Source organism: Hydra viridissima, unplaced genomic scaffold, assembly GCF_058129835.1.
Source record: "Hydra viridissima isolate aposymbiotic clone 2 unplaced genomic scaffold, HvirCarnegie_v1 scaffold_13, whole genome shotgun sequence".
In the NCBI taxonomy this organism is placed as follows: domain Eukaryota; kingdom Metazoa; phylum Cnidaria; class Hydrozoa; order Anthoathecata; family Hydridae; genus Hydra; species Hydra viridissima.
The window spans coordinates 318,764-340,325 of NW_028324312.1; the positions used below are offsets into that span (position 1 = coordinate 318,764).

The 21,562-nt window shown below is 37.2% G+C and overlaps 2 long non-coding RNA genes, 1 other non-coding gene and 4 pseudogenes across 3 annotated transcripts; 6 read left to right on the forward strand and 1 right to left on the reverse strand.

Annotated features, from left to right (window-relative positions):
• The first annotated feature begins 3,647 nt into the window (after positions 1-3,647).
• Positions 3,648-5,701, forward strand: LOC149879719 (uncharacterized). Its single transcript, XR_016446347.1, has 3 exons — positions 3,648-3,865; positions 4,047-4,937; positions 5,205-5,701. It is a non-coding gene; the product is annotated as an uncharacterized LOC149879719 (long non-coding RNA).
• A 2-nt stretch (positions 5,702-5,703) lies between these two features.
• LOC149879720 (U2 spliceosomal RNA) lies at positions 5,704-5,882 on the forward strand (annotated as a pseudogene).
• Positions 5,883-11,649: 5,767 nt separating this feature from the next.
• On the forward strand, positions 11,650-11,878 carry LOC149879721 (U2 spliceosomal RNA; annotated as a pseudogene).
• A 1,803-nt stretch (positions 11,879-13,681) lies between these two features.
• LOC149879722 (U1 spliceosomal RNA) lies at positions 13,682-13,819 on the forward strand (annotated as a pseudogene).
• A 1,434-nt stretch (positions 13,820-15,253) lies between these two features.
• On the reverse strand, positions 15,254-15,372 carry LOC149879723 (5S ribosomal RNA). The gene has a single exon (XR_016446575.1). It is a non-coding gene; the product is annotated as a 5S ribosomal RNA (ribosomal RNA).
• Positions 15,373-19,186: 3,814 nt separating this feature from the next.
• LOC149879724 (uncharacterized) lies at positions 19,187-21,131 on the forward strand. Its single transcript, XR_016446350.1, has 3 exons — positions 19,187-19,404; positions 19,586-20,476; positions 20,744-21,131. It is a non-coding gene; the product is annotated as an uncharacterized LOC149879724 (long non-coding RNA).
• Positions 21,132-21,242: 111 nt separating this feature from the next.
• Positions 21,243-21,421, forward strand: LOC149879725 (U2 spliceosomal RNA; annotated as a pseudogene).
• The last annotated feature ends 141 nt before the right edge of the window (positions 21,422-21,562 follow it).

Sequence of the window (21,562 nt, forward strand, 5' to 3'; positions counted from 1 at the left end):
TGTTTGGCAACACACCGCCGCTCGCAATTGTAACACCTGACAACAACTTGTTTAACTCTTCGTCGTTGCGAACAGCTAGCTGTAAGTGACGAGGAATGATCCTGGCTTTTTTGTTATCGCGTGCAGCATTACCAGCTAACTCTAAGATTTCGGCGGAGAGGTATTCCAAAACTGCAGCTAAGTAGACCGGTGCGCCTGAACCGATGCGATTGGCGTAATGCCCTTTGCGCAAAAATCGGTGAACGCGACCAACAGGAAACTGAAGACCCGCTCTAAAAGATCGAGTTTTTGCCTTGGCCTTAGCTTTTCCTCCTTTTCCACGTCCTGACATTTTATTTTCTAACACAAGCAGAGACAGACAGACGGACCAGAGATCTCGTGCGCCTTTTTTTTATTTTAAACAGCAAAAAGTTTGCTATTCTTATCAAAATAGAGTGGTCTCAAAGTCAACCTTTTTTTAACCAATAGTAAAAAAGAAATAAACGATGCTCAAACAACTTAATCTTTTAAGAACCAATAGAAGTGCATATGACGCAAGAGTTTTCAAGTTGGAGGCTACAACTTTATCTTAAATTAAATCCAGTTGCAATGCAATGAAAACAAACGAAAAGAATTTTTACTGTTAGGCCCGTCGAAATGTCAGACGCACAAAAAACCGGAGGAAAACAAGCGCCAAAGGTGGCGAAAAAAGGCGAGAAGCGCGCCGGTAAGAAAGGTGGTAAAATCGCTGGAACTGGTGACAAGAAGCGCAAGAGAAAGAGACGAGAGTCTTATGCCATTTACATTTACAACGTCCTGAAGCAAGTTCACCCTGATGTCGGTGTTTCTTCTAAAGCAATGAGCATCATGAATTCTTTCGTGAACGACATTTTCGAAAGAATTGCTTCTGAAGCTTCGCGGCTCGCCCTTCAAAATAAGAAATCTACGATCTCTTCGCGTGAAATTCAAACCGCCGTGCGCCTTTTACTTCCCGGTGAACTTGCTAAACACGCAGTGAGCGAAGGCACCAAGGCTGTTACCAAGTACACCAGCAGTAAGTAGATCAAAATCCGCTCAAACGGCTATTTTTATAGCCACGCATCTTTTAAAAACATTAGACGCATTAACGAAATAGGTTCAAATGAAAATATCTGTTGCAATCGCTATATTTAATTGTGCAAACAATGCCAAGTGCAGAATAGCTAAACTAGCTGCTAAAATAAAACACTTAAACTGCTGCATCCGTCCTAGGCTATGAACAACTTAAAACCTTTTTTTTTCTTCTTCAAAATTGCTCTCAAACTCCCCTTTTCTAGAATATACATCGACCTAAAAAGCACGGAGCAGTTACCGGTGAGGTTACTGTGACTTTCAAACTCAATTAGTGTAATTGTTACTACCTGACAAAGTCCTAAATGCCGCGCAACGTTTTAAAGAAATGTGTACCTATGAAAATAGCCGTTTGATGAAGGATTGAGCAGTACAGGTTATTTCTTGTCCACTTTTGCGGTGGCACTCTTTGCAGCGACTTTCTTCTTAGGTGCTGTTTCAGCTTTCTTTACCGCGGGTTTTTTAGCAACCGGTAGCTTGGCGCTCCTTTTTAACTGGAGCGCATGAAATAGCACCAGCGCGACTAATCTTAGTGAGAGCAGTTCTACTTTTGAAAGTGTATGAGCAACGCTGGCTTCTAAAAATCCATTAGTCGATTGTCGCTATACCTATGCTGCCACGCAAACTCAATAGTGGTGGGGATCACAAACACGCAAGATAGTACGACTGCAAGAATATTTAATGCGTTGGCAAAGTGTTCAAAGTATTCAAATGTTGTCAGCAAAATTGTTACATCAACGGGTAAAGAAAACTGACGTTCTGTAAAGCTATCAAAATGTATCAAGGTGTAGAAAAAGTCTAATTAAAACAGTTAATAGTACCGCTGTCATTTTGTAGATGATTTTTTATGGATTATGTTAGTTATGGAAAAATAATTGGTGCATGAAAGGGTCAATGGGATAGTTACGAAACTACAAATGTTGTTAATGTTTGTAAGAAAATAAGACCGAGGAAGTAGACACAGTGTAATATCGTCAGTACAAATCATAATCTGATCACAATCGGAAAAAAAAAGAAGAAGAAGAATACAGTTTTGTTTGTAAATTTTTTTTTAATGACTCATAAAAAGGCTTGGGTACTAGTGATAACCCACAAGCTCTAAAATATCTAAAAAGATGCACTGTCTTCCGACCAGAGTTTCGGCACGGAAAAAACACATACTACAATTTAGTCACTGTGTATTAAGGTATGCATCAAATACTTGCCAATCGCATTTCGTTCATTTCGGGGTTTCGGGAAGGGGAATGATAAAAAAAAAAAAGAAAGAATTCGCAACTGAGCGTCCGCGGTGCACCCATCTTACTAGGCTGCGCGAGTAAGCAGAAACCGTTACTATGCTCTTAGCTAAACCAATGATATTTATACTAACTAGATGTAAAACTTCAAATAAATTTCGTAAGAAATTGTGAAGCAAGTTTTTTAAGTTTTTAAAGCCGGTAGCCTCTTTATTTAAACTGACAATAATTCGTTTGTTTTAATCGATGTTTTTATGATTCTGGCTGGCAAAAAAAAACTTGCTTGGCAAAAAAATATGCTTCACTGCGAAAGCGCGAGTTAAATATCTAGTTAATATACACTTAACCGCAAAATTAACGCACCACATACATTTCGATTTATTTTAATTGTGGTCATATATTTTGACAAACGTGTTAAGAATAGAACACATGAACACAGTTATTTCGATGATAATAATAAAAGCGACTTTGAGGATGGTGAGAAAAGAAAAGAAAAGAAAGAAAAACAAACTAAAACTAGAAATATGGTAAGTAATAAAATTAAGGTAAGTAACAAAATAAACTAAGATGATTATTGTTGTTATGCACACTAATACAGCTTAAAATGTAACATTTTTGACTTATCAATATCTAGTGTTGCCACATCTTGATGTTGTTGCAGCCAGACAGCACCGTGGATTTCTTTTAATTAGAGGTGTAATCGTTTCTTGAAGGATATCTTCACATACGCGGATAAGACTTTGTCGCAACTCGTCTAGGTGGTGGATGTTGACTTCTAACACAGCGTGCCATTATGCCCCAAAGATGCTCTATTGGGTTCATATCTGGACTGCAAGCCGGCCACTCCAAAACTTGAATAGTAGCATTTTGTAAGTATTCAGTAACAACATGCGCCGTATGTGGTCTAGCATTATCTTACATAAGAAGGAATCCATCTCCCATGAACGATGCAAGAGGTACCAAAAAAGGTTTTAAAATGTCAGCTTATGTATCGTTGAGAAGTCAGAACAGACGTGTTGCTCAAATGACAGTTATCATTGAGCAACACATCTGTTCATACTAACTTTATACATACTTTTCTTTTAAAAGTGAGGTTTAGTTACAGCAAAACGTGCTGCTTATGAAAAGCTGCTACAATTTGGAAACTAAAACGGAATAAAGCCTACAAATGACGTCACAATAAACATTATTATCGACTTTGTATTTGATAAATCCGGGAAATACGTAATATTTTTCAAAATAAGTCGGAATTTATAAGTGGTGCGTTAATTTTGCGGTAAAGTGCATATCATTGAGTTTAACAACGGTGCAGTGGTTACGCGCAGTCCTACTGAAATTTTTGGTGTTGGCGTAGCGTCAAGAGCAGAAAAGGTGCTTTTAGCTTGTTTCGAAAAAAAAAAAGAAAATAAAAAAAAGGGAAACTAAACAAATTAAATCCTGTTTTATCTTCTCATACAGTAGCTGATGCCAAAACCAAGACAAGTGACAAGTTTAGAGGAGTTCACACAGTTTTTTTAACGATTTTTCAAGAATGCTTTAAGGTAATAAAAAGTACTGTGCTATTTTATTTTCAATCTTTTCACCTTATTTTGGTGTTTGTGTTTTAAAATTTGAAGCAGTTTAACCCCTATTGTTGTGCCCACTTTACTTTTTCAAGTCTTCAAATACTTAAGAATAGTTTCTGATGAAAAAATCCTTTCAAAAATAAATTTTCATTTTTAGAAGCATCAACTTTATGAAGGAGTAGTCACAAAAGACTTTCATGAGTGCAGTTACAGAGTTTGTTCTGAGTTCCTGGATTATCCAGAATGCAAGTTGCAATACTCTTTAGAGCATCCCACTCAATGAATAAGAAGTGGGAAATTCTTCTTGATTTTATTGGTGAGTGAAACAGAAATAGGATCTTTCTAAGACTTTTACCTATTTCTTTAGTTTGTTCATAGCTTTGTTTCATTTACAGTTATACTGACACAACCCCAATAAAGTAATGCTTAATTAGGTATGCTTTTCACTGGACAATCTATAGCTTCTTTGGAATGATCCCTTTAATTCGATTAAAGATATGCGATAAAATTTTAAAAAAATTACATACTCATTACATTTTGAACTGAACCTTTTGTTTGGCTTTCTCACATTATGTTTTATAGAGTTACTGCTAAAGTTAACTCAGCCTCAGGTAGCAAGTCTGATTATTGAAAATAAGTTATTGAAAGAGAATTTTGAGTGTTGTCCTGGGGCAAGGTTAAGGGTTAAGTTAGGTTAGCAGAGCATATAATATTGAAGCAGTTAAAGTTTCAAGAAAAAGGTAAGTCATGTTTCTTCGATAGTTTACCAGAACCATTTTTTAAAAGTGATAGTTTGAAAAAGTTGACCTTTAGCCAACAAGTAAACATCCTTTTAACTGACTTGGGAATTATATTTTTAAGTTTATTCTCCATCAATCCTGAGCTTCTAATTTGTACGCAAATACATTTGCAGGCTTAATTTAGGTTAGGTAATATGTTAAAAAATGTAATATTTAAAAAAAATACTTTGCTTATTGTTCCAGGTCTCATTAACTTTTACCACGCTCTGCGAGTTTGTGATTGGAAAAATGCAGATACAGTGTGCAAGGTATGTATGCTTTACCTTTGCTAACCTAATGCTGTGTCGGTTTAGTGTCATAAATTTTTTCATTTTCCATTTGTCATTTGATATTTTGTCAGTGGATGTTTTAGGTCACTTTTTAAAATTGTTTTACCTTTTTGTCAGTAAACATTTAAAGTGTTCATTTCTTGCAATAACTAAAGTATCTGAAAAATATTTTCTTGCTACTCAGTTTAAATTCTTAACTTAATTTGCACCATCCCAATTTTTAAACTTTCAAGCTTGTTTTTTTAGACTTTGTGAGGAATTACTACTTGGGAAAGGATCGAGGCTAATGACAAGCAAGTCCTCCTAAACTCTGCTGTTTCTTGGCGACCCTGGTGATGAATTAAAGTACTGTCATTACAACAGTTGAAAAGAACATTTAAATACAGAGGTTCTCAAAATGCTTTTTGACAGAGAAATCTGTCGGACGCTCATATACAGAGTTGATTTTCAGTTGTTCAACTTGGCCTTTGATCACATCTGCTGCCCAGCGTTAAATTTAAAAGCCTTTAAACGTTTTTTATGTTTTGGTTAATTGGGTTATTTTTGAAAGAAGCTTGTTATTTTTGAAAGAAGCTGGGTTATTTTTGAAAAAAAGCCCAAATGTTTTAGAGTGAAATTGATGCAGTACAAGAAAGCCATGTTTTCATCGTTGAAACTTAAAGTTACCCATCGACTTGATCATTCAAATGTCCACAAGTTTTTTCGTTGAGAGGGAGGGAGCCGGGACAAAGTCGTTGCAAAAAGTATCGCTTCTCGGCCTAATGGCTAAGATCAAGTGTAGTATCTTTTAGTGATTTTAGTAAAGTTTTAATAAAGTTTATCTTGAGTTCTTTCTTATTGAGTTTTTAAAAAAATTAGTTTTACTTGCTTCGGTGGTTTATTTATGGTTTTGCATCTCGCTGCGAAGACTTAGAGACACCCCGCGTAAGAGACTATTTTCCTTCAAAACTTTTTTTCTCCTCCGTAGAGGCGAAAACGTAACTTTCCTCTGTAGCGAAGCCTTTGCTACAGAAACTTTTAAAAAACACTTACCCAAGTGAAAAACTTTAAAGATATACAGTTCGCTGTATATCTTCTTTTTTTAATTTTTTTAAGCCGAATTTATTCGCAGAGTTTTCTCCTAGGTTTCTTTTGACAAAAACCTAGAACACTTTCTTTAGCTACCCTAGCTAAACAAAAGAAACAGCCCTAAAAAGCAAAACAAAAAAATAAAAGCAGAGCGTAAACTAAATCAAATCGCAAAAAATGGAAACTCTCAAAGTCCAATCGATTTCAAAGCTAACTACTTCTGAAACCAAAGCAGAAGGCATTTCAAATAGCCAAAAATTTGTTGAGAACGGTCAGCCACATTCTACTGACCAACAAAAAATCAAATCTGCTGACCCGAAACCTTCAAACGAAGACGCAAACAAACAAAAAAACGGGTCAGCACTTTCTTTTGCAGAGGCGCTGAAAAAGAAACAGCCCGGAACAGCACCACCACAAGACTTCCAAACAAACACAAAAGAAGCCGAAAAAAGAGCTTTAAAAGAGGAAATACACTCCCGGATCTTTCAACTAATGTCCTTTACCAAAGACCAAACCCCAAATGGAATAGAAAAAAAAGTGGGAGAAATACAAGTAGCAATCCAAAAGGTGATTGGCCCAGGATGCATAACATCCATACAATATACGGGAAGGGGCCAATACACGGTAGAACTTAAATCGAAAGAGAAAGTCCAAGAGCTAACTCTAAAGGGATTAAACATTCCGGGAGAATTACAGAAGACAACAATCAAACCGAGAAGAAACCAAGTACTATTAATCACGATCAAGACAGACGCATCGGTACTAAACCAAGAGATCTATGAAGAGCTTAAAGATTTTGGTAAGATAGTAAATATTTCTTACGGATATTACACAAGCAACAACCAAATACGAGACGGACGGAGACTCGTTCACATCATCCCGACTGTTGACGTAAGCAAAATACCTCCGACAATTAAGATAGACAACAGGCTGCACCACCTATATTTCAGGGGAAAAAACACGACACCCATACACAAACCAAGAGACACACAAGAGCTACTGGCAGACCTAGCAATTTCAGACACTGACGAAATGTCACAAGATGAGGACGAAGACGGGGAAATAGAAAAAACACAAAAACAAGAAGCAGACAAACCCCATAACATACAAAACGCAACAAACGGAGAGACGGAAAAGAAAAAACAAATGACGCTGATACCCAAACCAGCACCCAGACCCCAAACAAGCATAACGCTACCACACAAAACGGAAACCCAACCAGTACCGACAACAACAAAAAAGCAAGACAACACAAACGAAAAAAACACTGAGCTTGAACACACCAACAACGCTGACGTCACAAGACAGTCACAAAACTCGACACCGACTCCTACACCAATGGAAACAGAGCCTACGGTGACGGACACAAAAACAGACACCCAACAAAAACCTACGAAAAGAAAAAGTGTGACGACGCCAACAAAAGAAACTAAAATGAACGACATAAAAACGAAACGAAAACCTAACCGACCAGAGACCTAACTTAACCAACTACACACACGATATCTCCAAACTAAAAAAATAAAAATAAAAATGACTATTACAATAAAAACAATGAATACGGCTGGTATGCGAAATCTCCAGAGAAGAAGGGAGATTTTGCATAACATACAGCAATCAGAACAACACATAACTTTTCTACAAGAGACGCACATCACGCCTGACTTGTACAGACAAACAGCTACGCTATGCACAGGCACCATACTATTCAGCTCCGGAAAACAAAACACCGACGGAACACTCATACACATAAAAGACCCTACAATCAAACCGACAAACACCGTAAACGACGTACAAGGTAAATACCAAATCACAGACATACACATTGACAAACTAGACATTACTATGATAAACGTATACGCACCATCAGGAAACACCACACAACACCAATACAAACGAAAAGAATTCTGGGAAAACCTAAAAAACATACTATGCACGCCCAGAATTCGAGACAGACATTACATACTGGCGGGGGACTTTAACGTAACACTATCAGACAAAGACAGACGTTCACCAGCACTACAAAAATACAGATGCATTTCACAACACGCACTACAAGACCTTATTTACACTTTAGACGTAGAAGACATTTACCGCACACTCCACCCAAACGAACAACAATACACACACTATCACAGCCAGACAAAGACGAGAACAAGAATAGACAGAATTTACACAAGCAAGACTCTAAGACAATACATCACAAATGCAGAACACCAACCCACCACACTTTCAGACCATTATAACGCACCGACAATCACCATAAACGTACAGCCCCAACCGAGAGGAAGGGGATACTGGATACTGAACAACACCCTACTAAATGACAAGACATACATAGACCTCATGACAAAACAAATAACCATTCAAACAGAAAAACACCCAGACTTTAGACAAATACCAGAATGGTGGGAAAATACAAAAAAACAGATAAAAGAAACAACACTGAAATACGCACACAAACGACACAAACAGAACAAAACACAAGAACTGAGACTAACGAGAAAACTGAGAAACACACTGAGAAAGGAGGAACGGAAACATCTAGACAACACCATGAGCACGAACATTAGACACAAACTCGAACATATACAGAGACGAAAAGAAGAAGCCGCACGAATACGAACAAAACAGATACGGAACATAGACGGAGAACGCCCGACGAACTACTTTTGCAATTTAGAAAAACAAAGACAGGCACACCACGAAATAACGGAACTGAGAGACAAACAAGGACAATTACAGCAAGACCCCGAACAGATACTAAACGTTATGACGGACTTTTACGAATCACTATACACCAAAGAAGACCTGAACATACAGACACAGACAGAAATACTAACCGAAACGAAGACCCCCCGACTAACAGAAACACAAAGAAAATTATGCGACGAAGACTATACAGAACAAGAAATCACAACAGCACTACAAAACATGAAAAACGAAAAGACACCAGGCACAGACGGACTGACAGCGGAGTTCTATAAAAAATTCTGGCCGCTGTTGACAAAACACTTTACAAAAATGACAAACGCAGTACTGGACCGATCTTACTTAACACAATCACAAAGAGACGCTCTAATCACATGCATATACAAAAAAGGAGACAGAACAGACATAACAAACTGGCGACCTATCTCCCTACTGAACATAGACTACAAACTCATCACAAAGACAATGACGAACAGAATAAAAAATACATTACCACACATCATCAGCCAATACCAGACTGCATGCATCCCACACAGACAAATACACATGAACCTACTGTACACCAGAGACATTATAAAAATAGCAAACATCGAAGACATGAGAAACACAGCAATCATATCCATCGACCAAATAAAAGCATTCGACAGAGTAGACTGGACGTACCTTTTCAAAACACTGACGAAATACAACTACGGACCCAAGACTATACGAAACATAAAAACGCTATACACAAACATATCCACAAAAATAAAAACAAACGGACACATCTCACGACCGTTTTACCCGACAAGAGGGGTAAGACAAGGATGCCCTCTATCCATGACACTTTACATACTACAGGCAGACATACTAATACAAAACATAACACAAAACAAACACATAAAAGGCATAAAGACAAACTACAACGAAACAAAGGTAACAGCATACGCGGACGACACACTCTTCTACATCACGAAACTGAAATCCTTACAGAACCTAGACAAAACCCTACACAGATTCGAAACCGCTACCGGACAGAAACTCAACAGAGACAAATGCCAAGGACTGTGGATAGGACAAAACAAAGACAAAAAAACCGGACCGCTTGGCTTCGACTGGACAGAAAACAAAATACGCACACTAGGCCTGACTTTCCCCAATGACGGAACAGACGACATAACAGAAAACTGGAACAGATGTACACACAAATTCAAAAAACAAATACAAGACTGGAAGAGACAAAATCTGAGTATTAAGGGAAAAATCACAGTGGTGAACACCTTAATACTCAGCAAACTATGGCACACTCTACAAATACTACCGACACCAAACAAAAAACAGATTGACAAGACCATGACACCGATATACGACTTTATATGGAACAACGCGAAAACAAGAATCAACAAAACACAGCTACATCAGACAATACGCAACGGAGGACAAAACCTAATAGACATAAACACAAAAGCACAGACACTACAAACAAAATGGACGATCAAAATACTCACACACAATACACACATGCCATGGACAGACACAGCAATACACTTTTTAAACAGATACCGGAACGCAAGACAAAACAAATACACGCTATACACAGCCACCACACCCAACGAAAAACCCCCTATACCCAAAACATACAGAGACTTAATACACAACTGGGAGACATTTACCAAAGACATAAAAGTACAAGACGACACACTCGAAGCCATACTGAACCAACCGCTATACTATAACCCCCTACTGCCAACAAAACCCACTACAGAAAACCCGTTCCCCCCCCTACCGAGACCCACAAAACACACAAAAACGCAAGACATACAAATAATAGCAGACTTGTGTAACTTATCGACACCAGGACTACTCACAGCAGACAAACTAGAAATACCACACAAAACACTAACAGAAATAACAAAACGGATACCGACCACATGGATGCACAAACTGAACACAGAAACACCAAATTACACATATCGCAAATACATCCCATCCATCCACATAGAAAACAAAAACAGAAAACTGACACAGATAACGAACAAACAAATATACCACAGAATACTGACATCAAAAATGACACCCCCCGACAGACATATAAAATGGAACAGAAAACTCCCACCCGGACAAACGCCCATAACAAAACGAGACTGGGACAGAAAATTTCAAAAACTACAAGACAGAAACCTATATAACAAAGCCAACGAAATACAATACAAATACATACACAGAAAACTCCCATCACTCAACACTATGCACAAATGGAACAAAAACATAGACAAAACATGCAAACGATGCGACAAAAACGAAACGGAAACATTGCAACACTGGTTCTACTACTGCCCAGACACACAGAAAATATGCATACAAATCATAAACATACTGAACACCATATACCCAAACGACAAATACAGCAATACCCTAAAATTTTTTCTTATGGGTACTGCAACCGCACAAGACAGAAGTATAGGCGACACATGCATAGACACCTTTTACGAAACAATACAACACACACGAAACGCACTGATTTTCGAAAACAAAAAACTAAACGCTCCACTGCACTTTCACACGCTACTAATAAAGAGACTGAGAACAGAAATAAAGACAGAAAACAAAAATCAAAACACCTACAAAACCGCTATTAAAATTTGCGACGAAAACATCAAAAAACATTACAAAAACACAACAACACAAAACAACATAACCCTCGACAAATAATATCCGTAATATATAAAATGTAAATAATGTAAATAAAAAAAAAAAAAAAAAAAAAAAAAAAAAAAAAAAAAAAAAAAAAAAAAACTTGACTAAGTAAAAAAAAAAAAAAAAAAAAAAAAAAAAAAAAAAAAAAAAAAAAAAATATTATATAGCAAAAAATCAAATAAAAAATATATACGATTGTAAATAAATTTATCACGAAATTGTAAATATGTAAATTATACCGTCCACAGCTGCCCATGGCTGATGTGACGTAAAAGGAAATAAAAAAAAAAAAAAAAGATCAAGTGTAGTATCTGTTCTTATCAGTTTAATATCTGGTACGCCGGCATAGTCCGGCTCATATATTAATCTGATTTTTGGCATTTGGTCAAGGGATCGTAGGTTTACCTCGCCCTGACCGCGGGTTGCCTCGGCGTTGCACTACTGCTGAGCGCGGCCCATACTATAGAGAAGGAAAAAAAAAAAGCAAACAAACGGGACGATGCGGTGTGCAATCGAAAACCCACAATTGAGAAGATTGGGGCACGTCCGAGGCTGCCCACACAACGGGAAAAGCATACTTACCTGACGGGGAAGTAAACCTGATCAACATGGGTCTTTTTTTCTTCTCCTCAGGCTGAAGATCACAGCAGAGAATTACTAACTAGCGACCATCAAGAAAACTCATCTCGAATATGTCTTCATATGCCGAAGCTACAAAGAAACATCAAGCCTCGCGAGTGGAAAAAATAGTCGACATCAACATATTTATGGACCCTTCTGAATCTCAAAACCGCAAATACATTGAAACTCGTGCGAAAGAAATTAATGACGAGATCCACCGAATAATCGGCAGAGGAAAGGTTTCGAGCCTTACCCATAGAAGCAAAGGCCACTGGATCATAGAGTTCTATCAGACGATCGACGCTGATGCTTTTATAAATTCAGATCTGAAAATTAGTAACCATAACAGGACCATATCGAAAAAAAGAAGAACCGAAATTGGATTTTTGATTACATTTAAATGCGATCCGCTAATCAACGATGAAGAGCTACTCGAAGCATTAGACCCTTTTGTAGATGAAATATACACCATTACACACACAACCTACGATTTCGACAAAAGCCTCAGAGATGGCAGGAGACTTTTTCGAGTTAAACTCAAAGTACCGTTAAAAGACCTACCGCACTTCATAGAAATTGGGGGCGTGCGAGTCGCGATGCACTTCGCTGGAAAGTCCTTCCTGTGCGGAGTGTGCAAGAACTCGCATCCCCCGAATGCTAGATGCACAGAAATGAAAAAAAATGACGCCGAGATGAATAAAAACACAGAACCAACTAGTGACGAAGAAGAATCACCTAAGGAAAAAAATAATATCAGAGTGACCACCCAACCAGTAAATTTAAATGATTCTACTTTAGAAAAGAACACTATAACTTCGAACTCACAAAATAACATCCAAACAAATATCGAGGAAAAAGAACTTATCACCGACGAATATATATTTGACTTAATGAAGAAAGTGACCGCCACTGAAATAAACGAAGAATTTCAAGAAGAACTAAGAAGCCTACCATACGATATCCGTTGTTTATTAGTTGAAAAGCTTAATGAGTTAACCCAGAGCAGAAATTTAGATATAAGTGAAAAGGAGACAGAGTTCACTTTAGTAAAATCAAAAACAGAAATTAGGAAAGAAAAAAGACAACAAAAAGAAAGCGACGAGAAAACTACAAATAAAAGGAGCGGACCGCCTCCGACTCCAAGGAAAAAAGACATCAAGAGAATTAACACTTCTTAATGAAAGAAAATTAAAAACACTAAACATTTAATTTTAGTCAAATTTATTTCAAATTTTTATTTTTTAAACGCTATATTGTTAAAACATTATTTTCTATATAACCAAAGGAGGAGATAAAAACACGCGAACAACGCTCCATATAAGGCAATAATTTCTCAATGAAATTCGAATTCCAAAAAATAAGCAAATTTGAGACGCTTTTTTGAAGTAATCAACTCTGCTCTCCATTTGAAACTTTTAAACTTTTTCATTTCCTTTTTTTAGAATATTTTCTTTTGGTTACTTTTTCTGGCCTTTTTTTTTCACTTTTTCTTTTATTTTTTTGAGGCCACTTTTTGTTCGCGTCATGATAGTCACGAGATTATATATTTTTCATTTTTTTAATATTGTAAACGGAAACTCGTGTATATCATGACTAGGGTCCGCAAGGCAACTAGCTGGAGGACCCGAAATAAAAATCATAATATCTGATCAACATGGGGCTTCTTCCAGGGTGAGGCTCTTGCATTGCACTTCGCCTGGGCTGACCCCTGCGATTACCGCTAACGTCGGTAACTCGACCGTACAATTTCTGGTAGTGGGGGCCTGCGTTCGCGCTCGCCCCCTCCTCTAACGACTTAAAAAAAAAACCTCTCCTCTCACCCCTAAGAGTCTACTGCATATTTTGAGAGGCGCATACAAAGTCTGCTATAAGTGCAAATAAATTTTATTTATTTCAAAAGTTGTTGTTTTTTTTTTTTTTGTTTTTTTTTTTTTTTGTACAAAATCAATAAAAATCTAAGAATCGCAAAGAGGCAACCAAATAAGCATAGGAGCGACGAGAATCGTTTCAACGTGACAACCAGCAAGCGTGATCGACCGGTTACAATCCCGGAAATCACTCGACGGCGGAACAAAATGTGACAGTCACAACAGTGAAAACGAGTCGCTGTAATAAAAAACAATGACGATAATAATAGTTAAAATAACAAACAGTAGCAATAAGAAAATCGATATCAATAGTGACAACGAAAATAATGACAACGATGAAGATAACAATAACGACAATAACAAAAATTAACGATAGCATCGATAAACTAACGATAATAGTAATACTGACAATAGCAACGACCACAAAAAAATAAGCATTAGCAATAACGATCTAACAGTAACAATAGTAACAACAACAGCAGCAGCAACAGTAACAACAATTGTCAACCATTTATGCATATCGCATATTGGATTCTGGTGCGGTGAAATGCATTCTTTTACTACCGTTCATTATTTTCATGAAAACAGCTCTGATTCCTACGTGTTGATCTTAGAAAGAAACGACAACGACCGAAACATTTTGGCAAGTTGACACGTCAATACGCAACGTTGCCAGAGATACGTAACGACGATTGACGAATCTTACAAATTTTTGCTCTTCAAAGCTAGTTTTGCAGTCTTTTCGTCATTTCGACAAAACTAGGGAACATTGACATCGTGCAACTTTAGACTTGCGAGGGTTTCTTTCATGGCCGCCGAGAGGACGGGGAAGATTCCCGGGTATCCCCGTGTATCTACAAACGATATTTTAAAAATCATTTTTTTAAAAGATTTAAATAGTTTTGACTTTTAAAAGATTTCATTAACTTTCGTTTTTAATTTTTAATGACTAGAGCACACTTCTATTGGTCCTGGGTATGTAATTGATCACAACGAGGGCCCCTTAAGAAAACTTCCCCTGGGCCCTCGTTGACTATGGTGGCTATAGTCCCTTTAACCGTTGCCCTTGTTGTTCAGCATCAAAACTAGCTTTCTGGCTTTTGTGCGAGGAAAAAGAGCGCCATTTTCTTTCCCTCAGAGATGCGGAGACGGAAGAAGCGCCCTCACACACCTTTCGACCAGTCGCTCCCCTTTCAATCGACACCACCCAGGCAGGGCCGTGTTTATGCATATTCTTTTGCAGGGGATGAGTTCTGTGTATCTTAGAGTCAACTGAAAAAGCAGATTTTGTAAAGAAAAGGGAGTCCCCTTTGGCGACTTTTTTTTTTTTTTTTCGTAAACGGTTGCAAAAGCCTACGGCACCAGGAGTTCCCAGGCGGTCACCCATCCAAGTACTACCCTGGCCCGACGATGCTTAACTTCCGTGATCGGACGAGAACGGGTGTATTCACCGTGGTATGGTCGTAGGCAATAGTGTACGGCTTTAATTTAAAATTTAAAGTTTCTAACGCCTTAACAATAATTTTTAACGGATGTGTGGCTATGAAAATAGCCTTTTGTGTTGTTTATACCGCCGTTTACTGGGCTGCTGGCTTTGGAACCTTCTCGTTCTTTTTGGGAAGCAACACAGCTTGAATGTTTGGCAACACACCGCCGCTCGCAATTGTAACACCTGACAACAACTTGTTTAACTCTTCGTCGTTGCGAACAGCTAGCTGTAAGTGACGAGGAATGATCCTGGCTTTTTTGTTATCGCGTGCAGCATTACCAGCTAACTCTAAGATTTCGGCGGAGAGGTATTCCAAAACTGCAGCTAAGTAGACCGGTGCGCCTGAACCGATGCGATTGGCGTAATGCCCTTTGCGCAAAAATCGGTGAACGCGACCAACAGGAAACTGAAGACCCGCTCTAAAAGATCGAGTTTTTGCCTTGGCCTTAGCTTTTCCTCCTTTTCCACGTCCTGACATTTTATTTTCTAACACAAGCAGAGACAGACAGACGGACCAGAGATCTCGTGCGCCTTTTTTTTATTTTAAACAGCAAAAAGTTTGCTATTCTTATCAAAATAGAGTGGTCTCAAAGTCAACCTTTTTTTAACCAATAGTAAAAAAGAAATAAACGATGCTCAAACAACTTAATCTTTTAAGAACCAATAGAAGTGCATATGACGCAAGAGTTTTCAAGTTGGAGGCTACAACTTTATCTTAAATTAAATCCAGTTGCAATGCAATGAAAACAAACGAAAAGAATTTTTACTGTTAGGCCCGTCGAAATGTCAGACGCACAAAAAACCGGAGGAAAACAAGCGCCAAAGGTGGCGAAAAAAGGCGAGAAGCGCGCCGGTAAGAAAGGTGGTAAAATCGCTGGAACTGGTGACAAGAAGCGCAAGAGAAAGAGACGAGAGTCTTATGCCATTTACATTTACAACGTCCTGAAGCAAGTTCACCCTGATGTCGGTGTTTCTTCTAAAGCAATGAGCATCATGAATTCTTTCGTGAACGACATTTTCGAAAGAATTGCTTCTGAAGCTTCGCGGCTCGCCCTTCAAAATAAGAAATCTACGATCTCTTCGCGTGAAATTCAAACCGCCGTGCGCCTTTTACTTCCCGGTGAACTTGCTAAACACGCAGTGAGCGAAGGCACCAAGGCTGTTACCAAGTACACCAGCAGTAAGTAGATCAAAATCCGCTCAAACGGCTATTTTTATAGCCACGCATCTTTTAAAAACATTAGACGCATTAACGAAATAGGTTCAAATGAAAATATCTGTTGCAATCGCTATATTTAATTGTGCAAACAATGCCAAGTGCAGAATAGCTAAACTAGCTGCTAAAATAAAACACTTAAACTGCTGCATCCGTCCTAGGCTATGAACAACTTAAAACCTTTTTTTTTCTTCTTCAAAATTGCTCTCAAACTCCCCTTTTCTAGAATATACATCGACCTAAAAAGCACGGAGCAGTTACCGGTGAGGTTACTGTGACTTTCAAACTCAATTAGTGTAATTGTTACTACCTGACAAAGTCCTAAATGCCGCGCAACGTTTTAAAGAAATGTGTACCTATGAAAATAGCCGTTTGATGAAGGATTGAGCAGTACAGGTTATTTCTTGTCCACTTTTGCGGTGGCACTCTTTGCAGCGACTTTCTTCTTAGGTGCTGTTTCAGCTTTCTTTACCGCGGGTTTTTTAGCAACCGGTAGCTTGGCGCTCCTTTTTAACTGGAGCGCATGAAATAGCACCAGCGCGACTAATCTTAGTGAGAGCAGTTCTACTTTTGAAAGTGTATGAGCAACGCTGGCTTCTAAAAATCCATTAGTCGATTGTCGCTATACCTATGCTGCCACGCAAACTCAATAGTGGTGGGGATCACAAACACGCAAGATAGTACGACTGCAAGAATATTTAATGCGTTGGCAAAGTGTTCAAAGTATTCAAATGTTGTCAGCAAAATTGTTACATCAACGGGTAAAGAAAACTGACGTTCTGTAAAGCTATCAAAATGTATCAAGGTGTAGAAAAAGTCTAATTAAAACAGTTAATAGTACCGCTGTCATTTTGTAGATGATTTTTTATGGATTATGTTAGTTATGGAAAAATAATTGGTGCATGAAAGGGTCAATGGGATAGTTACGAAACTACAAATGTTGTTAATGTTTGTAAGAAAATAAGACCGAGGAAGTAGACACAGTGTAATATCGTCAGTACAAATCATAATCTGATCACAATCGGAAAAAAAAAGAAGAAGAAGAATACAGTTTTGTTTGTAAATTTTTTTTTAATGACTCATAAAAAGGCTTGGGTACTAGTGATAACCCACAAGCTCTAAAATATCTAAAAAGATGCACTGTCTTCCGACCAGAGTTTCGGCACGGAAAAAACACATACTACAATTTAGTCACTGTGTATTAAGGTATGCATCAAATACTTGCCAATCGCATTTCGTTCATTTCGGGGTTTCGGGAAGGGGAATGATAAAAAAAAAAAAGAAAGAATTCGCAACTGAGCGTCCGCGGTGCACCCATCTTACTAGGCTGCGCGAGTAAGCAGAAACCGTTACTATGCTCTTAGCTAAACCAATGATATTTATACTAACTAGATGTAAAACTTCAAATAAATTTCGTAAGAAATTGTGAAGCAAGTTTTTTAAGTTTTTAAAGCCGGTAGCCTCTTTATTTAAACTGACAATAATTCGTTTGTTTTAATCGATGTTTTTATGATTCTGGCTGGCAAAAAAAAACTTGCTTGGCAAAAAAATATGCTTCACTGCGAAAGCGCGAGTTAAATATCTAGTTAATATACACTTAACCGCAAAATTAACGCACCACATACATTTCGATTTATTTTAATTGTGGTCATATATTTTGACAAACGTGTTAAGAATAGAACACATGAACACAGTTATTTCGATGATAATAATAAAAGCGACTTTGAGGATGGTGAGAAAAGAAAAGAAAAGAAAGAAAAACAAACTAAAACTAGAAATATGGTAAGTAATAAAATTAAGGTAAGTAACAAAATAAACTAAGATGATTATTGTTGTTATGCACACTAATACAGCTTAAAATGTAACATTTTTGACTTATCAATATCTAGTGTTGCCACATCTTGATGTTGTTGCAGCCAGACAGCACCGTGGATTTCTTTTAATTAGAGGTGTAATCGTTTCTTGAAGGATATCTTCACATACGCGGATAAGACTTTGTCGCAACTCGTCTAGGTGGTGGATGTTGACTTCTAACACAGCGTGCCATTATGCCCCAAAGATGCTCTATTGGGTTCATATCTGGACTGCAAGCCGGCCACTCCAAAACTTGAATAGTAGCATTTTGTAAGTATTCAGTAACAACATGCGCCGTATGTGGTCTAGCATTATCTTACATAAGAAGGAATCCATCTCCCATGAACGATGCAAGAGGTACCAAAAAAGGTTTTAAAATGTCAGCTTATGTATCGTTGAGAAGTCAGAACAGACGTGTTGCTCAAATGACAGTTATCATTGAGCAACACATCTGTTCATACTAACTTTATACATACTTTTCTTTTAAAAGTGAGGTTTAGTTACAGCAAAACGTGCTGCTTATGAAAAGCTGCTACAATTTGGAAACTAAAACGGAATAAAGCCTACAAATGACGTCACAATAAACATTATTATCGACTTTGTATTTGATAAATCCGGGAAATACGTAATATTTTTCAAAATAAGTCGGAATTTATAAGTGGTGCGTTAATTTTGCGGTAAAGTGCATATCATTGAGTTTAACAACGGTGCAGTGGTTACGCGCAGTCCTACTGAAATTTTTGGTGTTGGCGTAGCGTCAAGAGCAGAAAAGGTGCTTTTAGCTTGTTTCGAAAAAAAAAAAGAAAATAAAAAAAAGGGAAACTAAACAAATTAAATCCTGTTTTATCTTCTCATACAGTAGCTGATGCCAAAACCAAGACAAGTGACAAGTTTAGAGGAGTTCACACAGTTTTTTTAACGATTTTTCAAGAATGCTTTAAGGTAATAAAAAGTACTGTGCTATTTTATTTTCAATCTTTTCACCTTATTTTGGTGTTTGTGTTTTAAAATTTGAAGCAGTTTAACCCCTATTGTTGTGCCCACTTTACTTTTTCAAGTCTTCAAATACTTAAGAATAGTTTCTGATGAAAAAATCCTTTCAAAAATAAATTTTCATTTTTAGAAGCATCAACTTTATGAAGGAGTAGTCACAAAAGACTTTCATGAGTGCAGTTACAGAGTTTGTTCTGAGTTCCTGGATTATCCAGAATGCAAGTTGCAATACTCTTTAGAGCATCCCACTCAATGAATAAGAAGTGGGAAATTCTTCTTGATTTTATTGGTGAGTGAAACAGAAATAGGATCTTTCTAAGACTTTTACCTATTTCTTTAGTTTGTTCATAGCTTTGTTTCATTTACAGTTATACTGACACAACCCCAATAAAGTAATGCTTAATTAGGTATGCTTTTCACTGGACAATCTATAGCTTCTTTGGAATGATCCCTTTAATTCGATTAAAGATATGCGATAAAATTTTAAAAAAATTACATACTCATTACATTTTGAACTGAACCTTTTGTTTGGCTTTCTCACATTATGTTTTATAGAGTTACTGCTAAAGTTAACTCAGCCTCAGGTAGCAAGTCTGATTATTGAAAATAAGTTATTGAAAGAGAATTTTGAGTGTTGTCCTGGGGCAAGGTTAAGGGTTAAGTTAGGTTAGCAGAGCATATAATATTGAAGCAGTTAAAGTTTCAAGAAAAAGGTAAGTCATGTTTCTTCGATAGTTTACCAGAACCATTTTTTAAAAGTGATAGTTTGAAAAAGTTGACCTTTAGCCAACAAGTAAACATCCTTTTAACTGACTTGGGAATTATATTTTTAAGTTTATTCTCCATCAATCCTGAGCTTCTAATTTGTACGCAAATACATTTGCAGGCTTAATTTAGGTTAGGTAATATGTTAAAAAATGTAATATTTAAAAAAAATACTTTGCTTATTGTTCCAGGTCTCATTAACTTTTACCACGCTCTGCGAGTTTGTGATTGGAAAAATGCAGATACAGTGTGCAAGGTATGTATGCTTTACCTTTGCTAACCTAATGCTGTGTCGGTTTAGTGTCATAAATTTTTTCATTTTCCATTTGTCATTTGATATTTTGTCAGTGGATGTTTTAGGTCACTTTTTAAAATTGTTTTACCTTTTTGTCAGTAAACATTTAAAGTGTTCATTTCTTGCAATAACTAAAGTATCTGAAAAATATTTTCTTGCTACTCAGTTTAAATTCTTAACTTAATTTGCACCATCCCAATTTTTAAACTTTCAAGCTTGTTTTTTTAGACTTTGTGAGGAATTACTACTTGGGAAAGGATCGAGGCTAATGACAAGCAAGTCCTCCTAAACTCTGCTGTTTCTTGGCGACCCTGGTGATGAATTAAAGTACTGTCATTACAACAGTTGAAAAGAACATTTAAATACAGAGGTTCTCAAAATGCTTTTTGACAGAGAAATCTGTCGGACGCTCATATACAGAGTTGATTTTCAGTTGTTCAACTTGGCCTTTGATCACATCTGCTGCCCAGCGTTAAATTTAAAAGCCTTTAAACGTTTTTTATGTTTTGGTTAATTGGGTTATTTTTGAAAGAAGCTTGTTATTTTTGAAAGAAGCTGGGTTATTTTTGAAAAAAAGCCCAAATGTTTTAGAGTGAAATTGATGCAGTACAAGAAAGCCATGTTTTCATCGTTGAAACTTAAAGTTACCCATCGACTTGATCATTCAAATGTCCACAAGTTTTTTCGTTGAGAGGGAGGGAGCCGGGACAAAGTCGTTGCAAAAAGTATCGCTTCTCGGCCTAATGGCTAAGATCAAGTGTAGTATCTTTTAGTGATTTTAGTAAAGTTTTAATAAAGTTTATCTTGAGTTCTTTCTTATTGAGTTTTTAAAAAAATTAGTTTTACTTGCTTCGGTGGTTTATTTATGGTTTTGCATCTCGCTGCGAAGACTTAGAGACACCCCGCGTAAGAGACTATTTTCCTTCAAAACTTTTTTTCTCCTCCGTAGAGGCGAAAACGTAACTTTCCTCTGTAGCGAAGCCTTTGCTACAGAAACTTTTAAAAAACACTTACCCAAGTGAAAAACTTTAAAGATATACAGTTCGC